This window comes from Ambystoma mexicanum, chromosome 1p (assembly GCF_040938575.1).
Source record: "Ambystoma mexicanum isolate Mex_15411 chromosome 1p, UKY_AmexF1_1, whole genome shotgun sequence".
NCBI classification, from domain to species: domain Eukaryota; kingdom Metazoa; phylum Chordata; class Amphibia; order Caudata; family Ambystomatidae; genus Ambystoma; species Ambystoma mexicanum.
In genome coordinates, this window is record NC_090921.1 from 462,454,427 (window position 1) to 462,480,437 (window position 26,011).

Sequence of the window (26,011 nt, forward strand, 5' to 3'; positions counted from 1 at the left end):
TCACTGATTCTTGCCCTGGGCACAGATCGAGCACCCTTCAATATACTCAGCGACGTCTCGACTCATTGAAGGCCACCAACTCCAGTGCTTGAGGAGGGCTAACGTCTTTCTCTGGCTGGGGTGTCCATTAATAGCTGCGTCGTATGACCACTCGAAGGCACAGAGTCTGGAGTTATGTGTTGGCAGGAACAAATGATCTTGGACGAAAGGCAGGCTCTCAATACATGTGGCATTCCAGTCTTGTATGATAGAAGGATGCTGTGAAATCCAATTGAGGACTTCTGTGAGCAGGTCCGGAGGCGGGGTTCACAGGCAAACAAAATGTCTTGGGTCTAGAACAGTGTCCGTAAAAGTGGACAGTGCATACCCCCAGCAAGGCGAGACAAGGCGTCTGCTTTACCTTGAGCGACTCCTGGCCGATGTTTGATGCTAAAGTCGAAAGCAGCAAAGAACAAGTGCCAGCAGACCTGCCGGCTATTTACACATTTCATGGCAGTGAGGTCCTGGATGTTGCGATGATCAGAGTACACCGTCACTGGCACCTTGGCGCTGAGTAAATGGTGCCTCCAAGTCTGAAAAGCATCTTTCACGGCTAGGAGCTCTTTTTTCGGTCATAATGTAATGAAGTTCAGAAGATGTAAATTTACGTGAGTGATATGTCACGGGATGTAACATGCCGTTGTTGGGACAGGACTGTGACAGTACTGCACCGATGGCAAAGGGTGATGCATCGGCCTCTACGATAAAGGGAAGGTCCGGGTTGGGGTGTTGCAAGATAGGGGCTGTAGTAAATGCTGTTTTCAAAGTGTCAAACGCTTCCTGTTGAAGCGTGGTCCAAACAAACGGCACTTTGGGACTTGTGAGTGCAGTCAAAGGGGAAACAATGGTTGAACAACCAGAGATGAAGCACCGATAAAAATTGGCGAAACCCAAAAATGATTGTAAGGATTTGAACGTAGTGGGAACGGCCCACTCTGTAATGGACTGGATTTTGGAGGTATCCATGAATAACCCCTGGGCCGTTATGTGGAACCCTAGAAAGTCAATCTTGTCGACATAAAACACACATTTCTCTGGTTTAGCGTATAGTGCATTGTCTTGTAGTTGGGAGAGGACCTCTCTCACATGGTGTACGTGGGTTTGGTAGGACAGGGAAAAGATTAGAATGTCATCCAGGTACACAATGACGTAGGTGTTGATGATATCATGGAATATGTCATTCATGAACCTCTGAAATGTAACGGGTGCATTGCACAGCCCAAAGGGAGTGATTACAGAAGTCGGCCACAGCTGGAGCCAGGGTGTCAATGTGGTCCTTAATGGTTCTGGAAGAGCAGGGGAGAACCTGCTTTGATGAGACTTTCATAGATTCCATGATATCATTGTCTATAAACATTGTCAGGGGTGAACAAGAGAAAGAAGGAGGAGAAGGAGGAGAAGGTGAAAAGGCCACAGACGTGCCGTCTGAAAGCAGTCTTTAAGGTTAGCCCATGAAAACACAATTTTGCCAAATCAGCCGTGAAATATCTGGGCTACTTTATCAGGAATGGTCTTATCCAACCCCAGGCAGATAAAGTGCTACAAACACCAAAATTGAAACAAGACCTTCGAGCCTTCCCGGTGTTAACTGGGTACTACCGGAGGTTCATCCCTAACTATCCGACCCTGGTGGCTAATCTCACCGACAAATTAAAGAATTCCCAACCTCAGAAATTGGCCTGGGGAAAGGAAGTTCCACAGAGCTTTGAAGCACATCCTCTGTCAAGAACCAGTACTCAAAATGCTACACTTTAATAAAGAGTTCATCCTACAGACAGATTCGGTTTAGGAGCGCTACTATCTCAAGAACACAATGGTATTGAACATCCCATACTGTACAACAGTAGGAAACTCTTTCCTCAAGAGCAATATTATGCCACTGTGTAATTCGAGGCGCTGGCAATCAAGTTTGCTATAATACATCTCTGTTATTGCCTGACTGGAAGAAAATTCACGTTAATAACAGATCATTCAGCACTAACCTGGATGAGCCTCAGAAAAAATTCTAACTCTCAAGTCATGAGATGGTTCCTAAACCTACAACCCTTTTGCATTATGGTGGAGCACAGAAAAGGAAAAGAACAATGAAATGTGGACTTTTTAAGCCGATTCACACTCAAGACCGGAGGGGAAGTAACACATTTAAGGGGAAGGGTACGTGACAAATTGTGAGTATTCGTCCCTTCTCCCCACAGGGGAGCCCCCACCTGTGAGGCTAGAGAGGTGAGCCCACTTAGCAAGACCCTCCCTAGGGGTCTGGGCAACTCAGACCTCACTGGGAGTTACTCCACTCTAGGGGACAAGGACTCCCATTCCCACATGGAACTCCCTATTCAAACGACACTATCTGCTAATATGTGATTGCCTTTAATAAGAAGCAATGTGCCTTCATTTCTATTGGCTTCAGGTAAAGCTGGATCAAATACGATACCTGAAGGAAAACGGAACGCCGCCATGAATGTGGGCTTGTATGTAACAGGGACGAACTGATCGAGAAGAGATAGAGAGAGCCCACTGCTGGGGAAGCCCTCTGACATAGTTACGTCTTGGAGGGGCGGAGTAGTGTGGAGCCGCAGAGCATGCGGCTACCCATGAGTGAGAGAACGCCAGAGAAAGACACCAGAGGTCTAGTGTAGTAAACAGTGAGGAAACCACTGTCAGGTCGGGGCCCTGGAGGCCATCCTCCATGACGACAAGAAAGCTGTGGTGGGCCTGGGGCCCGATCAACAACATCGAAACCAGAAGGAGTTGGAGGAACAAAACCTCCCGTCGGCAGACCTATGTTGAACAGATAGTAAAAGATGGCGAAGGCGACTCTGTGCCGGAGCGGAGAATACAGAAAGAAAGAAAAGAGGAAGCAGAACCATCCCGACGGCAAACCCTGTGAATCCACCCACATGTGTGAAGTTGTCATGGTGGATAAAGAGAGGGGGATCCGACAGGGACTAAATGTACTACATGAATGGATCTGCAATATTGACTGTGAGTCGTGGAGAGAACACTAACTGATATATTGTGAAGTACCAAGAAAGTTGCCAAGTAAAATTGTTGATGAATGCTGGAACCCATTACTAAGAGACTTTGAGGAACCCTCTGAATTAAGTTCAAGCATCAATCTCAGAAATCAATCAGTAAGAAAAGGGAAACCAGGGAAGCGGCCCTAAGAGTGGTGGTGCAACACTTTTAATCAGGGAATACAGAACGCCAAAAGAGAGAGAGTCGAATGGAGAGAGTCTGAAAGACTATAACTGAAAGGAAGAAGTGCAAAAGACCACATACCAAAAGACAGTAGGAAGGAAATTGAGGACATTAATAGGTCTCACAAACCCCGGCAGAGCTGACCTATAAATATGTACCACTCGCACCTTGAAACACTTGTGTATAGACGCGTTATAAATTCCATATCATATCATACCACAAGTTTCAAAAGCTCACGAAGGAGCTCATAAACCTGGACAAAGATTTGCTACTGGGTTGTTTGATTTTCCAGGACCGGTTATCCTGTACAAAGACCCTGAAACAAAGCCCAAAACCCAGCTAAAGGGAACGCGCCTGAAAACAAATATTCTGGCAGTCTTTAAGTTATAGTGGTAGGGTCAGGTAGAAGTAGATTTTGGAGCTTGGACATTTGATTTGGACATTTGATGACAGACAAGCACCCTTAGTTAGTTTGTTTGGTAGGGATCATTGACCCTAGCGATAGGGTTAGCTAGGTATTTTTCTTATTATTACAATAAAGAAACTAACACTGTCCAAAGTGTTTCCGACTCCTTCTTCTGGTCCGCCATACTTCTTATTTAAATTTGATTGCTATAACATAGGCGCACTTCAAGAGATATTTGAGTTGCATTCATAAACCCATGAACATGGCTGAGATAATCAATGGCACTTTCATAAGACATTTACTTCAGGGCAATTGCCCTACCTAAAAGTCATGCTACAAGTGGTTGTCAAAAGGAATGGAACAGCGACAGATACATTGTAACAGATTTTACAACATGGCACACTCCAGACCAGGGCTCTTTCAACTGTCAAGAAATGTGGTGCACAATAAAAACGCTTTTGACTTATTTTTTTCGGATTCTGCTTTGAGAAGGCACCCAACCCATCTCACAGACCCCGTGACAAACACCCTGTGTTGCAATGGACCATGAACCAGGCCGGTGTGTAATAATGAAATATGTATGTATTGTTAAACTCAAATGCAAAATCAAACAAATCAAATGTAGGGCAGCAATCACCAGTATGGTGATAATATACAGCAAAATGTTATAATACGCTTAATTTAATCTTTCTGACATCAGATACATCAATGTAAATAGGCCTGGAAGAAAGATCACTTTTTGTCACACTCATAGGTTACACTTGTGTTAGGTACTCCCCCTGCAACACTCGCCTAAATCCCTGCTAACTAAATTCTGTGTGGGTGAAAGGAGTAGCAAGGAGTCACAAATAAGAGAGAAAAACCGGAGTGTAAATTCGACCTACCACCCCAGAATGGGAGGCCACAACGAAATGAAAACCTTGAAAACGGAGCAAAATGGCACTCAGAGTTCACTGGATAATTAGAGGTCAGTTTGCATGTGCAGTAGAATGATAGGACAGGAATTTGTGTGGCTGTACTGAAGAGGCAAGAAAGCTTACAAGCTACTGGGCAAGGTACTAAATTAACATGAATAAAGGTGAGAAAATCGACTTTGGGAAGGAAAACAATGTAGCAAAAATCACACGTGGCAATTTCTTATTTTATCACGGATTTTAAACAAGCAAATAGCTAAGGGAATGAGCTTAGCAATCAAAATCAGAAATCGGTTTTTGAGATGGGAAACAAAGGCACATAACAGATAGGATACAGAAGTGAAGGGAGGACACTTATGGGGTGACAGTATGGGTTTCTTTATAGGAAATGAAAATCGGATTTTATAATGAAAGCAATCACACTGGCAAAAATCGGTTTTGATAACAAAATGATTTGTTCTACTGAGACTGTATTCTAGTGGCTAAATTATTAAAGAAAGACACTGCACGCAAGGAGGTTAATTTACAATTTTTACAAAATTGTGATGCGCTCCTCTCAATAGGGAATTAATTAATCTAAAAAATGGTACTACGGACTTACACAGTGGACTGAAATGATATGAAAGAATTGCACTAACCGATATATACTGCACAGATTCTTCTAAGGACCGGATAAACAGAGGCTGCTGACAATTTGTGAAATTACTAGGGTTCTTATGCAGTTTCTATACGATTTGGGCAGAATGCAAGGTAACAGAGCAGTGTATGCAGCTTTTTGGTACTGGGGAGGGTGATACTTACAAAAAGCACTTGAGTTGGGTAGTTGGGACAGCTAACTGGGTCTCTGGACAGCCGCTGAGCTCTCTTTCATATGAACAGCTGGGGAACAGGGGTCTGGTCCCTGTGGACAGAGGGATGCATCAGCGGGGCAAAGGGTCTAGTTGCTGCATTCTCCCCAAGGGATCAGCAGCTTCTCTTCCTTTCACCCTGAATTATTGGGATGAATCTGTTTCTGGATAGGTGGTTCTGGATAAGAGGTTCGGGATAAGTGGATCTGGATAGGTGGTTCTGCCTGGATCTGGTTCAACTACCTCAGGACCTGGTTCTGGAGTCTGGGAGTCTTGCAGGGTGAATTTTGGATGTTGAATCCCCCCATGCCTCCCGGCCTAGTTCTTATATAGGCAGAATGACATCAGAGAATTTACCATGTGGGCAGAAGTAATCTGGAACTACCTCTTGACTTTTCATGTCGCCACCCCCCTCCGAGCTGAATGGATTGAAGGAAGTGACCTCTCCTTAGGTGTATGCATTTAGGACTCCTTTTGTCCTGCAAGCCTAATTTTTCACAAAATTGAGTTATAGAATACAGATTTATATTTTCAATAGTCACCATTATACCAATCAGATGGGCAGATCCCATTTTTCCCAAGGAATATGCCGGTTCAAAAGCCCAGTCTGTGCGATGGTGCTTTGCCCCTTGGGCACCATTTTGCAGGTTTTCAGGAGAAACATTTGATCTAAAATTCTACCAATGGTTCCATTTATGCATAATAGTGTCTGGCATATTTTCTCCAAATGTAATATCTGTGTGATTTACGCTTTCCCTAGAAATGCCTTTTTACTGCCATTCATGTCCACCACATGCCAGGAAGACACACAGTCTTATTTTACTTGTCCAAAAATTACATCAAAACTGTCATAATCCCACATTACTGCTTATTCAGATTATTGAAATAAATGTCTTAATGTAAACAGTTTTTTAAAGTCTATGGATAGCATTTGTCACTGTATAGGCGGTCCTTCAAATCTCCACAGCCAGCCTGCCCCTTTTGTGTCAGTCTGACTAACAGGGTTACCATAGCCCCTTTGATCCTAGGCAGTTGAAGCTGGGGAGGGGTGTCAAAGGAATTCACACTTCTTTGTGGCAGTGCTAGTTCCCCTTGGTCCATGGTCCCTTGCTGTAGAAATGCTGTCCAGTCTGACGAAGTCACAAATGTCCTCCCCTTTGCCCTTTCATATTTGTAAATGTGCTTCCTTTCCCATGGGGGCTGGAACCTTTGAAGTGTCTGCATTGCCAAACTGGTTCTGGTGTTTACAAACATGTTTTTTTTTCTTTTTCTCTCTTTCTTTCCCAGAAACCAAGTCTTTTTGGGAATAGTATAATATACATTTAAACCACTGCAGCACCTCACATATAATACTTTTTCTGTGCGAGTATTGGGATGATTTCACATTTAGCCTTCAAAAGAGCAGTTTTCTTGCTTTTGCCAAAACGGATTTACACATGTTCATTTTCTACATGTTGATTTCACAGGATGTGGTTTTCTTCGCATTTGCTTTCCGAAGGCTTTTTATAGCTCTCGTCAGTTTCTGTACACAGGGATATACTTGAAAAATGGTTTCTTGGTAATTGACACATAGCAAGAGAGAGAGCTTTTTTTAAAGTACGTTGCGTGGGTTAATTTATTTCCAAAGTGAATCCTAGCTGTGCGGACTGAAATGAAATTCCTTCTCTTCACAGACATTATTTCATAAAACAATGCACAGACTTTATTTCATAAAACAATGCCGTTCTGGGGTGAATAGCCTTCTTTGATGGTGTTCAACATGAAATAGATGGACATCGCTGTGTTTTACTAGAACACAACTGTGTGACGTTTAAAAATGAAAATAGCACCAGTGTGAGGTTGTTTTAAATACAGGACATTTTCTTGTGCAGCTTTGAGTTTTTGAAATGACAGACCAGCAGTGCAGAGCCATTCTGCCTTTGAGATATTTTCTTTGGGTTTGTGTGAAGAAAACAAAATGCAGCCATTCTTGCAGTGGCTATTTTCAATCTCGCCCTTATGTGCTTATCAGACAAAAGCACAACCATTATTTTTGTAACTGCTAAAATGTTTTTTGATGCAGGGGATTTCTGTTGGAGCTGGTACATATACCCCACAATATACCGTGCATGTTTTGTGTGCATTTTAATACATATTCTACACATTTTTTAATACTCATTTTGGCAAGCAAAGTTGATAAAATCAAACAAATATGTCATCCTGCATCAGCATACTGCATGTAATTTTGAATTTGGAGATATTTTGGTGGGGGAGGAGCTTAAGGTGTGCTTCGCGGTGTGGAGTGGGAGATTCACCGGGCAGAGCAGTCTACTCGAAATGGGATGTTCATGATCTGTTCCTTCTTCTCAGGCTATGATTCAGTTTGCAGTGACACTGGAAATATAGTATGCAGCTTTCCACTATACATTGTAGCAAAGTCCTTAGAAGAGTTGCTACAGTAACATATACTATGGGCCTGATTTACCAAAATCATTTCAATGGGACTTTCCCATGTAAAAACATTTTTGTAAATCCGGCCCTATATCTCCAAGCATACCTTTTAGAACAGGTGTAACAGAAAAGTACTGCTGGCCTCAAGAAGTCCACCGCAACTACTCACGCACTGCCAAACTCAGAGGCCATGGTCTTTGTATGTTTATGTTCACAGAAATAGAGCACCATGTTAATATCTGTCTGAAAAAAGTTCTTAAAACTATTAAAACATTTTTAAAGGGAATCATGTAGCCCAAGAAGATTGAGGGTTTTTCAGACGTGTGTCCTATCCACAAGACACGCAGCACAATGAGAAGAGAGTCTCCTGAACACCTATACGCTTGAAAATGCTTCTACATCATGCATAATGATAAAACGTACTGATTACGAACACATTCACTGTAACTCTGTCCTTTCATCCTATTAGGTTGCAGGAGTGGAGTGAATCAACAAAAAAGGATTTAGATAAAAACACACACAATAACATACTAATTCACATGACTTTATACACATAGGACCAGTACACAGACCCACAAAAACTGAGAATAAGTTTAAAAAAACAATAAATAATAATGCATTCTGAATGCACTGGCTGAGTTTATATTTGATTAGGTTGCAGGAGTTGGACAAGAAGAGGACACACGAAAAAAGAGAAGGCATACAGTTCCAGATGCAGCAAGCTGTTGAATGACAAGGAGCCACCTTGTGGTGAAAGGATAGACTCTCGGGAGGAAAATAAATTGGGGCCAAATAATAGCAAACTGGTGAAATGGCGGATTTGCCCAGTAAAGGAAAAAAGTGAAATACACAAGTTCACTCTCAAGTAGAGTAGTTTAAAATGAAGGGTGTACATTTACAAAACACAGGGAGAAGGTGAGATGGTGGTGGACTTGAAAAAGATTAGATGAACATGTTCCAACAACACCATTTCACTTATCGTTTGCCCATATTTATGTTCCCTCAATTAAGCGTTATGTTTGTAATGTTATTTGTGTATTTAGTGTGTTTCGGTTACTACCACTTTTCACACAGTTTTCAAAGTACAAAATGATAGTACCGTGGATTGTACTAACTAAAAACAATATATTAACTAAGATCCGTTTTCTGAGCTCGGTGGCTCTGTATAGAGCTGACTGTAGGCCATGGAAGCACTAGCCCCATGTTTATTGGCTGCTGGCCCCAGGTTAAAAAGCAGAATAGCCAGTTATTTTAGAGCTGGGGGCCCTAACGCCCCAACGTATGTTATATTCAAAGAGAATATTGCTTTAGGTTCCTGTATTTTATATACACTATTTAAAGGCATAGTCAACACTCATAAAATCCCCAAAACCTAGAAAAAGTCTTATGTAAATTGGTGTTTCAATGGCTGCCTTCCTTTTCCCATCGGGTCCACCAAAATGCATCTTGACAAATAAAGTTAGAGGGCAAATGCATCATAGATGACAGGCATCCTATGATATCTCATTTCTGGTGATCTTCCCTACCCTTAGAATATTCTCAATGAGCCACCAAACCCTTGCCATTCATTTCATTTCAGAATTGACTGGTTAGAAATATATTTTGTTTGTAGAACAATCTAACAGCAGAGATTAGTGTGTGGTAAAAGGGGCTGTCCAAATACAATAAAAGATTGATGGAAGTCATGGAGAAATAAGATTGTGATAGATTTAAAAAAATCTGTACCTGCTCAATGATTTGCATTAAGCCACTGGCTGAAGTAGTTGACATGAAACCATTTCAGATCCTGTAAATGTTTTATTTCCCTTTGGTGGAATGTATTCTGGCCGTATATTTGTTCTCTTAGTACCGTGGGTTTTTGAAGCCATCTTTAACTTTGCCCGACAGCATTTTTGTTTTCTAAATTAACTAGCATTAACATGAGCCTCCCCGATAAAGCAATGAATCACCCAGTGAATGTTAGGCCCCTTTTCAACAATGCAGAAGGTATCCCGAAAGAAAACACCATACAATTCACTGCTGTTTCAGTTGCTTATAAAACATACAAAATCTCAGTTTCTTCAGTTTCGTCATTCTTTGCACTCAATCCATCCACCCATCATCTAAGCATAATCAGACAATGCAGCCTCATCCTATGGCCCAACTCTCACTATGTGAGAATACACGTAACCCGCGCGCGCCAGGCCTATCGCATGTGAAACTCCACGCGCACCCCTAGACTACACGTATCACGCTCGCGCCAGGCCTATCGCGTGTGAAACTCCACACGCACCCCCGGAATACACGTACCCCGCTTCCGCCAGGCTTATCGCATGTGAAACTCCACGGGCACCCCCAGAATACACGTACCCCGCACGCGCCAGCAAACTCAGGTGTAAAACTTCACACGCACCCCTCGGAATACACGTACACCGCTCGCACCACCGAAAACATATGGAAAAAGTCCCCCCTATGGAGTGGGCTGCCTGCGAGCATGCCCAGGGTGGATGGGTGCCTGAGGGGCATGGCCAGGGGTGATGGGCTGCCTGCGGGACATCCCCAGGGATGATGGGCTGCTTGCAGGGTATGGACTGGGTTGTGGGGTGGTCCCCTGTGGTGTTGGCTGCCTGCGGGGCATGGGGAGGTGGGAGCACACCTGGGAGGACACACACTGCCAAATCGCATATAAAACTCCCCGCGAACCCCTCGGAATACACGTACCCCGCTCGTGCAAGAGAAAACACGTGGGAAAAGTCCCCCCTATGGAGTGGGCTGCCTGCGAGCATGCCCAGGGTGGATGGGTGCCTGCGGGGCATGGCCAGGGGTGATGGGCTGCCTGCGGGGCATGCCCAGGGATGATGGGCTGCTTGCAGGGTATGGACTGGGTTGTGGGGTGGTCCCCTGTGGTGTTGGCTGCCTGCGGGGCATGGGGAGGTGGGAGCACACCTGGGAGGGCACACACTGCCAAATTGCATGTAAAACTCCCCACGAACCCCTCGGAATACACGTACCCCGCTCGTGCAAGCAAAATCTTGTGGAAAACTCCATGCGCACCCCCGGAATACACGTACCCTGCTTCCGCCAGGCCAATCGCGTGTAAAACTTCACACACACCCCTCGGAATACACGTATCACGCTCGCGTCAGGCCTATCACATGTGAAAATCATGCAATTATAGCTCCTTGCAACATCCATACCACAAAAGATAATCTGGACAACATCAAAACCATTCATGCACTTTATACAATGTGCAAAATACGACAGTCTGTGCAACAAAGACTAAGAATGTTGGACCTCTATTACCTATGGCCTAGCACTCCAAATATGTTTGACTATGTGCCACTATTCCAACATGTGCCCGGCAGCTAATCGCTTAGCTCCTAGGGCTAATTATTCTTAAAATAATATCTAATTAGTGGTGAAATTCATCAGCAGATTTCTTGTAGCCTACTCGAGATTCAGCCTCATGGGTAGTTATTCACAACGATCCAGCCTTCCTCAGGGCTAAGCTCAATTCATCACAAGGGAGTACCTTAACTGGCCTGCAAAACAAACCATGGAAAACCAAATGTGTTCAATTTCATTTAATGTATTTAAATTATAGCAAAACCACACTCCATCACCCCATCACCCAATCAAATAATCGCAACCACAAATGCATCCTATGTTCTAACCTGATATACATATTTCGTGGCCATGCCTAGCAACAATGGAGAACCATTCAAAAGCTCAAAGTCTTGACAATCAATGGGCCTCTCCTCTTCCCCTCGGGTGCACCACTGCCAGAAAAAAAACAAGAAAGCACACCAATCTCAAATCTGCCCTTGCTAGAATAATTAGCCATCACCTCAAAAACCTCTCAAAATTTCCAAAATATTTAGACGACCCATCCTTACCATCGGGCTCCTAAATAGCTGTACACACCATTACAGGTTAAACATCAACCAAAACAATGGCAAAACTATTTCAACTCGTCCTCCGCCCCCAATTCCCCAAACCGTTGCCTAAACACCAGGACAACGCTAAGTCTTCAAATAAACGAAGGTACACATACAAATGTATAAAACAACTGAGTTGCCGCCCCCTTCACACGCCTCACTCACCAGCATAGTGTATTGGGCAGACACCCAGTTGATAAGTCAAGCCTTTGCATCAGGTTACATTTATCAGACATCTGATCTTTCAGTGTATCATGAGAGGCAAGGCCTCCCAGATCTCTAAACATGTTGTCATATATGATTGTTGAGAGTTGCCTTAAGTAAATTAAATCTGATAAAAACATATTCATGGTCTCGGCTATTGGCTCTAGTTATATATTAAATTGAGAGCAAAATGATTGCAAAAATATATTACGAGTAGCAACAAACGCCTTTGCAGCAGCATTTGGGAACTTGTCCTTTAGCCAATGAACGTATGCATGAAATAATGAAAGTGAATGCTTTCGTACAACAGTGTAGACATTGTTGGGTTGACTTACTTTTAAATATTTTAATCGCAAGGGAAATATAATATTAGTAAAATTTGGTGATTTATACAGCCCCCAAAACTGGACATTCCAGTTTCTGAGACATGCACACTATGTATAGAGCTATCCTCTTATCAAAAGGAATGTTTGTTTATATTGCAAGAATATTGTAGTATTGACGAGGAGTTGCTGTGGGTGTTTTGCAGTATGCTGGTGTATTCCGGTGTTTTGCCCTGGGTACCTTGTTGTCTATAACTGCTCTGCAGATACTCCTTCCAGAGGCCTGCCCATCTTTTACCCGGTTTCGGCCAATTTAAATAAATAGCTGGTCAAAGGTTTCACTACTGTAACACTTTCAGGCAGTTCTTGAATGAAAACTGGCCTGCATTGCTTCATAACTATATTTACTTGCAATGTCACAAAAACTAAATTGCATGAATATGTATCACTGACAATCTAAGCATACTCTCTTTTTAGAGAGCAAACATTCATGCAAGGGACAGGCTTTTTTGGCAATGGTACTTTGACTAAATTCTTACGCACACACATTTTAGTCTGTTTTTTATGATCCTTATACCAGGTGTACACGCGAGCCAGATTGCCAATAGTGCCATTAAAAAGTAAGATACAACGCTTTGCAGCGCTTATCTGCAGACTATCCTTTCATGTTTAGTTGTCCTTGGCAAATAAGAAGTAGTTCAAAACGATAAATCTTGCTTAGCTTATTGCAAAAACGTTTTCAATAAGCAACATTCCAGCGTGTGTGAGTTGACACTATGTTTTGCTTGAATGAAATCAGAAATAAATTCTGCAATATTTTATTGGACTAGTTATGGTTGCTAAAGTGGAAGACACGTGAACTGTCTCCTTCTGTTAGGGAACAGATCATTTCCCTCCATGTATTTGTAGTGTTCACGGTTAACAGAAGACAGACGTTCTAACATGTTTAGCTTACTTCTGGCTCCAGGACCACGTCAAGGTGATATATAAACCTGGCTGAAGGCGCATATTTTGGAACAAATCTATGTTCGAACAGATTTGCAATCACCATTTAAGTACTCCCTGGTCTGCATTCTGTTTAGTGTGTAGAAAAAGAAAGCAAGGCATGTGTAGTACCCAGTTGCCTCTCATGTGATCTCTGTTACTGTCCTTTTTTATGTCACAGCGCTTTGATGCCTATGGGCTTTAGCACGAAACAAATAAAGAAAGAAATCACCCGAATTAACTCACCGAAATTAAAAAAAGGACGCCTTAAAGGTATAAGAAGCATTTAAAAGAAGATGACAGACACTGTGGGTTGGTAGAACGGGGTACCGGCCTGCCTATCAGAGCTTTTTAAAGGATAAGTTAGCCGCAGACCATGAACAAAGAACTAGTGGAATCGCCTAGTTCTGAATTCAGTGAGGTGAAAGGTTAAGGGCCTGATTCACAGAGCGTTTTCCTAAGGGGTTGCACCATTATAAAGCGCTTCTGTGAATCCGACCCATAGAAGCGTAAAATCAACAAAGACTTCGACAGTTCGCCTTCCTTTCACTACAAAACGTCCATTCCCTTGTTTCTCTATATCATACAATTTTTACACCTACATTTTAAAAAAAGCCTTTGCTAAGCATATGCCACAAAATAGAACATCAGTCAGATAATATCAGCATTTCTTGTTTAACTGCATTTATACCTACATAACAGTTTTATATATTTAATTTTTGGATTTGTAGAGCAGCATCGAGGCGCTGTTACAGGAGATTGGTAGTAGGCTTGGTTCAGGCTTACATTGAAAGTGGCCCAACATTAAGGGGCCGATTCATGGAACAAATGTGCGCCGAAAATCTCAGCGCAAGCGGGCGCAAGGTGGCACAAGCGTGAAAAAGCAAGCGCACGTGCACGTGTGTGATTCAAGGAAGGGCCTGCGTGTGTTTTCCACTGGTTGTGCACCAAATCCGTGCGTGGCGTACACGGGCACACACGTCATTGCAACAACCCGGACGCTGGGCGCGACGCGCACAGGGAAAGCGCACAATGTCGGCGCACACACCAAAAAGGGGGCGGGACATGGGGCGTAACACGCGGAAGGGGAACAACGCATGAAAAAGAAGGCATAACTGGGGAAGTACAGCAGGGAAATACACGGAACGCCCACACGCACGCAAACAACTTGTATTCATGGATTCGAATACGGGAAACAAGCGCACGCTAAAAGATGCGCACAGGCGTCAATACGTCCGCCACAGGAAGGGAGGCGTAAGCGTCCCACCGCACAGTATAAAAGTGCGCACAAACAACAAACACATGTATACAGCTACGCTGAATGCCCCTTTGTCACAGCACTGATCTTGGGACACTGCAGGAGGAGGAGAATAGCCAGGGCCCACATTTCCCACCCCCTGGACTAGCCTTTTTAGGATGCCTGACAAGCAGGTCTACGGCAGGTATAGGTTTCCACCTTGTATCATCCTAGACCTGGTCAGGGAGTGGGAAGATGACCTTACATCCCCCACCCTCTGCTCCCAAGCATTGAGCCCCTTGGAGAAGGTGCTCAATGTCCTGCATATTTTGGCCACTGGGTCATTTCAGCGGACTACTGCCATAGTGGGGGGGGGGGGTCTCACAGGCCACGCAGTCACGCTGCCTACACCAGGTGTTGGCAAACATGACTGCGCACCCCTCAGTCCGCAGGCACATATACATGCCCAGAACACCCACAGAAAGGCAGGTCGTAGTCCAGGACTTTTACAGGGTGGCACTCTTCCCCAAAGTGCTCGGTGCCATAGATTGCACCCATGTGGCCCTACGTCCACCTAGGGCCACTGAGCACATCTATCGAAACTGCAAGCACTGGCATTCCATCAACGTGCAGGTGGTATGCGATGCAAAGGGAATCATCACCTCTGTCTATGCAAACTACCCATGCTCCACCCATGACAGTTTCATATACAGAATGTCCGCCCTGAGCCGGGCCCTGGAAGCTGGGTAGCATGGCGACACATGGCTCCTAGGTGAGTACAAATGCCTGTGCACATGTATGCATGTCACACACAGACAAATACACAAACCCCAATAATCACAACCATTATCACTTCTCCAGGGGAGAGTGCCTACCCTCTGAGCAACCACATGATGACGCCAATCCAGAACCCCACCATACCACCCCAGGTAAGATACAATGCTGCCCATATTGCAACCAGGGGCATAGTGGAGCGCACATTCGGAGTGCTAAAGTCACGCCTCCGCTCCCTTGACGGCTCTGATGGGCAGCTACTCTATGCACCCCCAGTAGTGTGCAGGATAATTGTGTCAGAATGTGTCCTGCACAATGTTGCTACACGGCAGGGTGTACCGGTGGACATGGTGGTGCCCCCACATCCCCAACAACAGACACAGGCGCTGCCCATGGGAGGGGATAGGGCACGTGGCGAGGCAGCCCGGATCCGGCTTGTGGCTACATTTTTCACCTGAACTCCCACCCCTGCGGAGTGCACACAGGCCTGGCACATACCAGGTGACAATCGATGATGACAAAGAGACAGTCAATTGTCACAACCTTATCACCCTGAGAATGTTGCCATGGAAGTGCTACATTGTGTGCATCCCTAGCTACTAAAACATGAACAATCGTGTGTGCCCAAAGGGAACATATGCAAGGTGTGCATCACACACCCCTGCAAAACAGGCCATCACAATCCCTGGTATGTCATCCAAACCCTCCTAAACCACATCACCCTTGTTTGACACACCATGACATGGCAAGCAATAGCAAAAGGCCAACACATTACCCATAATATACAAAGTGACATGTGATAAATGTAAATTGCCTTCACACAATGACGCCTGTCATGGAATCTGATGAAATGACTGACCAACAACCTCCCACACAAAACAAGTCATACCCAAATGCATTCAAACAGTTGTAGCATGAACATAATCAATGCCTGTTCACATGCACATTGGCCAAGGCAAAATCCCTACTCCTGAATACCTGTGCTGTGTGCATCTCCTCCAACACACTGCTCAGCACACAGCATAGTGACGAGCCATTGTGTCAGAGCATCACATGAAAAGGACAAAATAAATAAACAATTGACGCATGTACAGGATCCACAAATGGTCATAGATCATGTGCTGCAGCGACACAGTGGTCCCCAGAAGGCAAACTGTGTGCACATTTGGACATGGAAGGGTGGATGTACATGTGGTGGATCATAGTGCGACTGTGTGTGTCAGTAGGGACATGCACTCAATTCATGCATGTCAAATCAAGTGACCATCAGTGTCCTCTACACATCACATGTGAACATTGCCCATGCGCACACCCCAGCATGTCAAACCACACCAATCCCCTCACACCTGAAAGGTAAACACAACACAGGAACAGGCATTGACCAGCAGAACACATCATGTACATAGGACACCACAACAACAATGTCAGGGTGCCCATCACACTGTAGGCCAAGACAACTGTCCAACAACCAAACACCCTCCCTCATTCACATATCACCATAACCTACTGAACAACTGTGTCTGGGGTATGTAGCCTTCTCCCTTGAAGTCTACCTGGCCACAGGATCACCCTACCCCTTTGTCTCCATCTTCCACCCTGCGTGTAAATAGTATACAGCACCCTCAGAGGCCTCCTTGACTGGCAAAAATACCAAATCGAAGAAAACTCAAAGGAGCCAAACACACAAGCCAGGCAAAAAGCCTATAGGCAGCAAAAAACACTTGAAGAGTCTCCAGTAGATGACTTGAAGTAGCAGTAAATTTCAAAGCACATGTACAAGCACAATGATAGAACAACCAAGTTAGCACACTTAAACAATGCTACAACAGGATGTGTACCATGTTTGGTACATAATATACAATGATGCAGCACCAACTGATGGGTAGTGTCACTGCTCCGGTGTCCACACGCAGGAGTGTCACGAACCAACCACCCCCTCCATGGTCTGGTTGCCTGCAAGGTCAAACTTACACAGGCCTATGAGACCACGTGGGGAAGGAGGGTCAGGGATATGTTGACTGGACAGGCATTGTCATTCTGGATAACCGGAAAGAGGGGCAGGAGAGGGGAGTTGGATTGTCAAGGGAAAGTAGGAAAAAGACAAAAATCTACTATTCACAATAACACATACTCAATCAGATAAACCATGTACATCATGCACATTGTACCAAATGACTCAAATGGAAGTCAAAGAGAGACTTATCTCTGGGGTGAGTGCTGGCCTCCTGCCTGCACACTCTCAGGTCCGGTAACAGGAGCAGTTCAATGCTGCAAAAATAGTAAGAGTTACTAATCTGTGTGTGTCCATAACACATACACACACCACCATACATGCCCCAAAGCAAGTAAATCCTCCACAAACAAACACTCTTGTCTGCTGCTTTGTACCCATACGTAAGTCTCCCCCCGTGATGGTACATACACTGTCAATGCAGTAAGTCAGGAGCATGTGGGCGCGTGGCAAATGGAAGACCAATGTGTCAAGATTCACACATCATGCAATGGTCCCTGGGTAAGCAGCTACACGCATATAGCGAGGTACGACTTCAGTACAAGTAGTGTTCTGGCATCCCCCAAATAAAAGAGGTAGTGCATGTGTCAATTTAAACATGCAAATGATATGCACTGCACACCAGTCTGTCCCTTGCTAGGTGTGCCTGTGCGCAGCTCTATTTTTTCAGGCTTTGAACGCTAATGGGCTTATACATCTGCTTCAATGTAGCATGGTGGACTGAAGGATATGTGCGACAGCCCCTGCATGTGCCCCTGACAACTTGGAAAGCAACTTGCCATGTGTCCACCAACTCATTTTAGCTGTACTGTGCGCTTCAACACCAATAACTGTCCAAGCTCACCGTCAGTGGCGCTACTTAGCATGCATGTGCAACAGGCCTGTTGGAAGGTTGGCTGTGGTGTGTGCCCCTTGTGCTGCTCACCTTGCATGGAGTTCCTAGAAACACGTCTGCTTCTGTTGGATGTATGAGCACAAGCCCTGTGGCACTGCTCACACATGCGCATGTCTGCACCACCAAACGTGGCCAGCTGCCAGACGTACACTGGCCCATGTCTGCCGGCAAAGGTGGTCTGGAGGCTCATTCTCCTGCAGAAAGAGCACAAAACACAAAATTAATGCAGGAAAGTCACCTGTGTGTGTCTCTTCATGCTGGTTGTGACTGGACCACGTCAGAGACGTACATCAGATTCCATCCCTCCATCAGTGTGACTTTGACAGGCAAAGGGTGGTGGACACTCTCTACAGCATGAAGTGCATCAAGCACATGTACAGTAAAGAAAATAAACATACAACACAATGTATAGCAATTAATGGACACCTGATTCCTGAAACCACCCATTTCTAATGCTGAAATGCCGTCGATAAGACCCCTACAATCCCCACTAGGGGTGTCATATCTGTGGGCAGACAGCCCACAGATATGACAGTCCAAAGCCCTTGTGAAATAGACTGTAACACTGAACCATCCTTGCGAGCCCATGGATAAGGGAAGCAGGAGTGGCCTATGTGAGTCAGGACCCCAAGCTGCAAACACAGACACGAGACAAGCTTGAAGGACTCCCAGCTGGAGCAGACAGTGGATGCTTTCAAAAGCCACAAAGCACCACACGTCACATGAAAGCACAATAGACAAGCAATTTTAAACCATATTAACTAATTACACTAACTATAAAAAACCTACATTACCTAATTAAACTAACTATCAAATCGAATGTTAACTAACTAAACTAAAAAGAAAAATCAAAAATGGCCACATACGACCCGGGGGGGGGGAAACACAGGAGGGGGGAGGTACAGGATGCAGCTCAACACCCACATGCGATGATGTTGAGGAAAAAAAAAACCTCCATGGGCTCAACGCCTGCACAGCCCGACCTGTGTGGGAGATACCTCGTCGTCCGAGTCTGGCTCATCCTGAAAAGGAGGACAGGAGCCTGACCACGCCTAGCCCAGCTTGCCCCTCGTCGGCAGCAAGTCGGCCGGACGGGGGAGCCTGGTTCTGTGCGGCGATGACACGTAGGTCTGCATGCAGAACCTCCCGTGATACGCGTGCTTCCTCTTGCAAGGTAACACGTGTAACACAGAGTTCTTCCTGCAAGGCCTGGCTGGACAACTGATGTTCCTCCCGGCAAGCACGTAGCTCAGCCGAGATGGTACGCTCAAGCTGCTCAAACCTCTCCTCTGACCACGCCCTCTGGGACATCAAGAGGACACCCAGAGTGGATCTGAGGGACTCATACTCAGCCCTCAGGACATCCATGTGTGCCTCTGCATGAACACGAATTGCTTGACGCAAAGACAACATTTCAGCCTGGCGTGCCCTGTCTGAGGCTGCCATGCCCAGCCTGAGCGAGCAAGCTGTGGACTGTGCCGCCCGCTGATGGAGAAGCACCTGCCTAGGAGGGGGGAGCACGGATTGGGCCACACACTCCATGCTCACAGCAATGTTTTCCATTGCTGCCCCCTGGCGTTCTGAATTGGCAGTTATGTCTTGCTCCCACTCAGTATACCTCGGTGGCGCGCAGCCACCGGGTTGCTGGGCTGACACCTGTGGGACCCAAGGACTGACCGTCCTCGTTGGATTGGCACCGCCCGCGGCTGCACGACTACATGCCCCCGTCAACGTGATGGCCCAGGCCCATCAGCCACTGGTGTGGAGGGTGACCCTGCGTCCCGATCCACCACAGGCGGAGGTCCCACCACTGTCTGACCCCTAAGTGCAGGTGTCGCGGACAGAGGAGTGTCCACATCAGAATCACTCACCCCTGACGTATGGACCTGATGCACATCCAACTCAACATGGACGTCAGAGTGGTCATCTGGGCTAGACTCATTTCCAGCCAAAGACAAGATGGTCTGTAGCACATGTGGGTTCTTGTGGTCTACCACCCCACGACCCCCACTTGTGCCGGGTTGCTGTAGTGATAACAACCCTATGCCTGGCATGACAACACCATCCTCTGGCTCCATTGCATCATCATCTGAAAAGTAGATAGCAAAGATCACTACACATGTTAGAAGCACACAACACACACACACACATAGACATCACCCAGACAGCCAACACATGAATCAGACATGTCACACACAAAAGAGAACCTGCCATGCATTCCTGGTCAACTTGACATTGCTTCTGTGATTAGGCATGTAGAAGGGTGTTATACCGCTCAGAAGTGGGTCGATGCAGTGCAGAACATTTGCACGTTACTCACAATCTACATATACAAGTACTTCATGATGTGTATCAGAAAACGTGAAGGCAGTGCAAGATCAAGTTCACGCATCACGTGCACTGTGCATGCAATGGGTTGCATGGCTACAAGCAAACCACCCCTCCCCTAAGTGGAAATGCAGGGATGCCTTGCATGGTATCAAAAGGATGACCAGAGACCTGTGTATTGGCAGACAGTGTTGACTAGCATCAATTGCATCATATGAGTCACCTGACAACACAGAAGATGATGATGGGACAGTAAGCAGGACATATGATGAACCCTCAGTAGTACACCCATGTGTGCAGAAGACACTACACCAGTTGGACAGAGTCAGTGGGCCTGAAACAGGCTGAGGCCTGTAACCCACACAGACTGTCACACCCTAAACATGTGTGGGACGCAGGACTGAGCCACAGTGGACATGGGAAGGCTGATCAAATGCCATGAAATGTAGGTCACCCTGGACACGCATTACAATGATCATCCAGTCAAGGACAGATAGGGGCATGCATGGAATGCACATGGAGCATGAATGGGCACTCATGTCCCTGCGGAGCATTTGACATCTGCACAGTCCAAGTGAGACACCCTGCATCAAGTACAAAGGATGTACCCCACTGCACGTGTCTGGCAGGTTGGCTGGTGGAAGTTAGCATGTACACAGGATGCATGAACAGGCCATTGCATTACAGCAAAATGATGCAGACCAGTGCAAAGGTGATATTGGGGTGCAGGGGGGGTGGAGGGGCAAGGGAGCATACCTACGTTGAGTACCCCCATGCAGGCAGAGGACACATACACGTCAGTCATGCTATGACATAGTCCCAGTGCTGAGAGGAAGGACACCCCAGGCTACATGCAGAAAGGCCAGTGAGCTGGAACATGAACCGGAGGGGCAGCCAGGTGACCAGCATGTGAGTAGGGAGCAAGTGTGGTGATGAGGACAGTCCCCGTCTGCTCCACATGTCCACCATCCTGCAGAGTAGCCATGCATCAGTAAAGCATTGCATTACTTGCACATCTGAACCATGTAGTGGCAGTCGTGCACAACACATCACACAAGTAAAACACACATGGCCTCGACAAACACGCAGCAACACTCACTGGACTGGGCATCAAAGTCCGGCATCTCTCCCACTCCTTCGACCGATTCAGGTGGTATGAACTCCGCAACGAGTGACTCGTGCAGAGTGAGGTCTTCCTCCTCAGGTGCGGGCCCACTGCCAGTCACCAGAGTCATGTTGTTAATTTTAGGCATGCTTTACCTTAGCGCTGCGTTTGTGGTCATTCCAATGCTTTTTGCACTCTTGCGCCGTGCGCACCTCATGGCCGAATACACTCACATGTTCCGCAACTGCAACTTGCTTCCAGTGGGTATCACGATGGGCAGCTGTAGTTTGACAATTAGGTCCCACTAGCATGTCAAGGATGTGGTCCCGCACGTAGTCCACGAGGAAATCCAGTTCCTGCGCAGAGAAAGGCTTCTTCCTCGATGTGCAGGAGGTCGTGGCTGTGTGTGGGGTCCCAGCCTGTGCTGCAGGTGCAACCTTCCTCCTCTTGGATAGTGGCACCGACCCTGGCTGGCAAATGCCGCCCTGATCAGTATGGCCAGTGGCACCGGTGGATTGAGCCAAGGGAGTGGCAGGAGGAAGGACGACCGAAGGCCTGACTTGCATCAGTGGCTGCTGGGTGCCCTGGAATGGACCCTACGCAACAACATCTGCTGTGCCAGGGTCATTGACCGCGACTGTCCTGGTTGGTAGGCTCACAACCGGGGTGTTGGTGGCTGCATCTGCCCCTGCACTTGCCAACACCTGGCTGGTCGGGGCAGCAGATGACATTACTGCCCCAGGGACATGTGTCTCGGTCAGGGCAGCCCTGCGTGCACCTACGGTGTTCGTCCTGACCTGCTGGAAATCTTCCATGAACTCTTCAAGTGCCAACGCAGCCTGCGCTGGCAGACCCTGAGCCTGGGTGGTGGTGTCCACAGCTGCACCTGCAACTACCACTACCCTTGGGCCCGTGGCAGTCGATGAAACAGACTGCTGGATCACATGGGCGCCAGTGCCAGATGCAGAAGCTGCATCTCCCGGAACCACGGGGGGTGGTGGCATGACTGCACCAACACATGGCAGAACATCGTGCCGAAGTGGCGCACCCCTGCCTCTTCCCCCTCTGCGGCCACCCTGGACACCCTGCAGTCCCCCTACTCCCTGGTCACCTCGGCCACATCCCTGACCACGCCCGCCACGAGGAGTACGCCCAGCTGAGGCGCCCCTCACCTTTGGTGGCCTCCCAACCATGGCACAGATGGAGTAGTGCCGGCACAGATGGAGAAGTGCCAATGGGAGGAGTACACGACAATTGTCCTGGGCAATTGGGGTAAAGGGGGTGGTATACAAGATGTTAAAAGCACCCCTGCACCTGCAAGGCTGTTTGTGACCCCGGTGATGAAGTGACGGATCACGCAACGCTCAGGCAACCCAAAACTGCAGTAAAACTGTGCACGCAACCCTGGTAACCCACGGGTGTGGAATTAACCTCCCGCAGTACGCGGTGGCACCCAGGGACAGGAAAAACACGTACGCGTGGGACACACAGGCTACTATGACCTCAAAAACGGGTACGTGATACACAGGGGCACCCGCAGTGGGAAAAATAGCGTGCGCGACTCACCGTCAGACTAGCGTGATAATGAAAAACACGGGTAGCCAATACTCCGACCAAAAGAAGAGATACGTCCTTGATCCGCTGTGAAGTTGTGATGCTGCGAGAAACAACACAAAGTAGCAACACACACATCGGTCTCCACGAAAGGCACATACAGCGAACTGCTGACCCCACTCACCTTTAACCCGTGCTGAGGGAAACACATGTGCGCATCACGTCACTTACGCGCATAGGCCCTTTCCTCGGATAACACGCATTAACACGCGGACGTGCTATTTTACTCGTGCTGAATCCCTATGCACCCGTCACGAGGAAACACCCATGCGCGTGATGTCACAGACGCGTTTACGCGCTAAGGGCCTTTCCTCGAATTACATGCTGACGTGCACTTTTTTCACATTTCAAATCACTCCGTATTAAGCTGGCCACGCGACAACACAGAAGACCACGCTCCTGCCCAAAAGGCCACTTTCCTGCCCCCCAGAGCCCCGAGCACACTCCCACCTGCCATCTGCTGCTGCCTGCCTGCCTGCTGCCCACGTGCCCTGCTATTTGGTGCCTGCACGTCAGCCATCTGCAGGGGTCCAGTTGCTGTGTCCACCCCTGCTGGAACAGAAGACTCCCGACTGGGATACCATCACTCCACAGCCCAGCCCCAGGACCCAGTTGCCGACCCACACCTGCTTCGGGGGTTGCTATGTCGGGGCAAACACCATCCAAGACCACTGGCGACCCCCAGCCAGAGATGCAGAGGGCTACCAGCTTCAGCGATAAGTAAGTTGGTATCCTGGTGGAGCAAGTTCTGGGTCATTATGATGCCCTCTTCACACCATTGCGCGCAGACAAGGAAGGACGGAGGAGGATCTGGACGGACATCGTGGGTGCCATCAACGCGGAGGGGTGGCAACCTGAGACCTGAGACACGTCCAGAAGCGCTGGGAGGACTACAAGTCCAGGACCCTCAGGAAGGCCCGGCGTCTCTTGGAGGCAGGGGATGCAGTGGGGTGCCGGGGCCAGCTTACCAACCAGCAGATGAGGGTCCTGGAGCGCATTTGCCCAGTGCTTCGCCACCAGATCCTCAGGATGCAGGCCCGTCTGGAGTCGAGCAGTAAGTGGCCATGCATTGCTGTGTGAAAAAGGGCATGTTGCAGTGTCCTGGTAGTCAGCTACTTGCCTGTATGTGTTACATAGGCCATGTATGGATGTGTGTGTGCAGGGACATCATGGTAATGCATGTGAGACCAGTAATGCGTGAACCACATGGATGATGCATGTGTTCCAATGCAACATGGGGAGCAGCATGCGGAATGCACACATGAATGCATGCCTGTCTCTGTTTTTGGACATGGATGGGGGGTGAGAGATGGGTGCTGCTCTCATGTACATGTATGGTGTACATGTCTGTGTGTCTGAGAAGCGTGTGTGTGACTTTGAAACGCCATGGATGCACGACACATGTCCATGACAATGTGTTGATTCACTTATGCAGTCTAGTCACCCTTGTATCCACTGTGTCTGTGGTGTACGACCCCTGATGCATGACCCTCCGGTGATGTGTGTGCATGGGATCAGTATGAGCCATGATGCATGTGAGTTTGAAGCCAACATTTATGTCACTAGAGGCCTTGTACATGGATGCTGATGTTGATTGCATGCGCCGTGCCTGTTTCTGCATGTGTGTTGCCTGCATTGACCCATGTGTTGTGGAGGGACAGGATGGAAGTGACGTTTGACAGTGCCACTCATGTGTTATTGCTTCCTGTCTAGGGGACTATTGTACATTACCCTGATGCTTGTGCTCTATGTCTCCCTCTACGCAGCATCGAGTGAAGAAGAGGGCGGAGACGGCGCTGTGGAGCAAAGCGGTGGGGATCCCTCCACTGGGCGGCGATGCAAGGCCCAGCCACCCTCCCAGGAATTGCCATCATCTGGGAGCGAGGGGACTGGTGCCGCGCCTGCCACTACGGCTGTAGCGGAAGGGCCGGGTAAGCCCACACAGGGGCTTGCAATGGCGTAGACGGTGCGGAGACATCCAGGTTGGTGGTCTCCACAGAGGAGGAGGAGGCCGCTACTGAGCTGCTCATGGGGCCTGGTGGGGTAGTACCACTGGTGCAAGTGGTGCAGTCCAGGGCCAGGGGCAGGAGGCAGCACAGGTCACCGCGGAGGGGCCTGTGCATGTCGCTGTCCCTGACCCTATGACTGCACCACCATGCACCAGTCCCATGACTGTATGGGGTCTGTCCTGATTGGTGTTGCGTTGCGCACGCGTGTCTTTCGTGATGATGTGCGTGCTTCCTGGGGGGACCACGCACGCCATCACAAAGAGCTGCGTGGCAACGTGGCACAGTTGGGAGGGGCCATGGTCGGAGGGTTCCTACATGTGTCGAGCACTCTGGCGGCCCTCTCCTCCTCTGTGGAGACTATGCGCCAGTCGTTCTCCCTGTCGTCTTCCGGCCCAGATTCAACCAGGGCCCCCTGTGGACCTGGCCCGACCAACACAGCCAGCTTAGTGGAGATCCCATCCCTGCCACAGTCGGGAGTCGGAGGTCCAGCAGGGGTGGACACCCCACCAACTGGAGACCAGCATATGGAGGATGTGCAGGCATCATCGGACAGGGCACATGGACAGCAGCAGCAGCAGGCTCAAGGTGGGAGCGATGATGGCTCTGGGCCATCAACATCAGAGGGTCAGGCATCGGCCAGAGGGCAGGATGACCCAGGAATGGGAGTGTCTTCTGTGTTGCAGTGGTTGGGCCAGCGGAGCGGCGGCGGGCGGAAGAGGCGCGGCTCACCATGGTCAGGGTGGGGTTCTCCATGCGCCGGGCGTTGAGGCGGGCT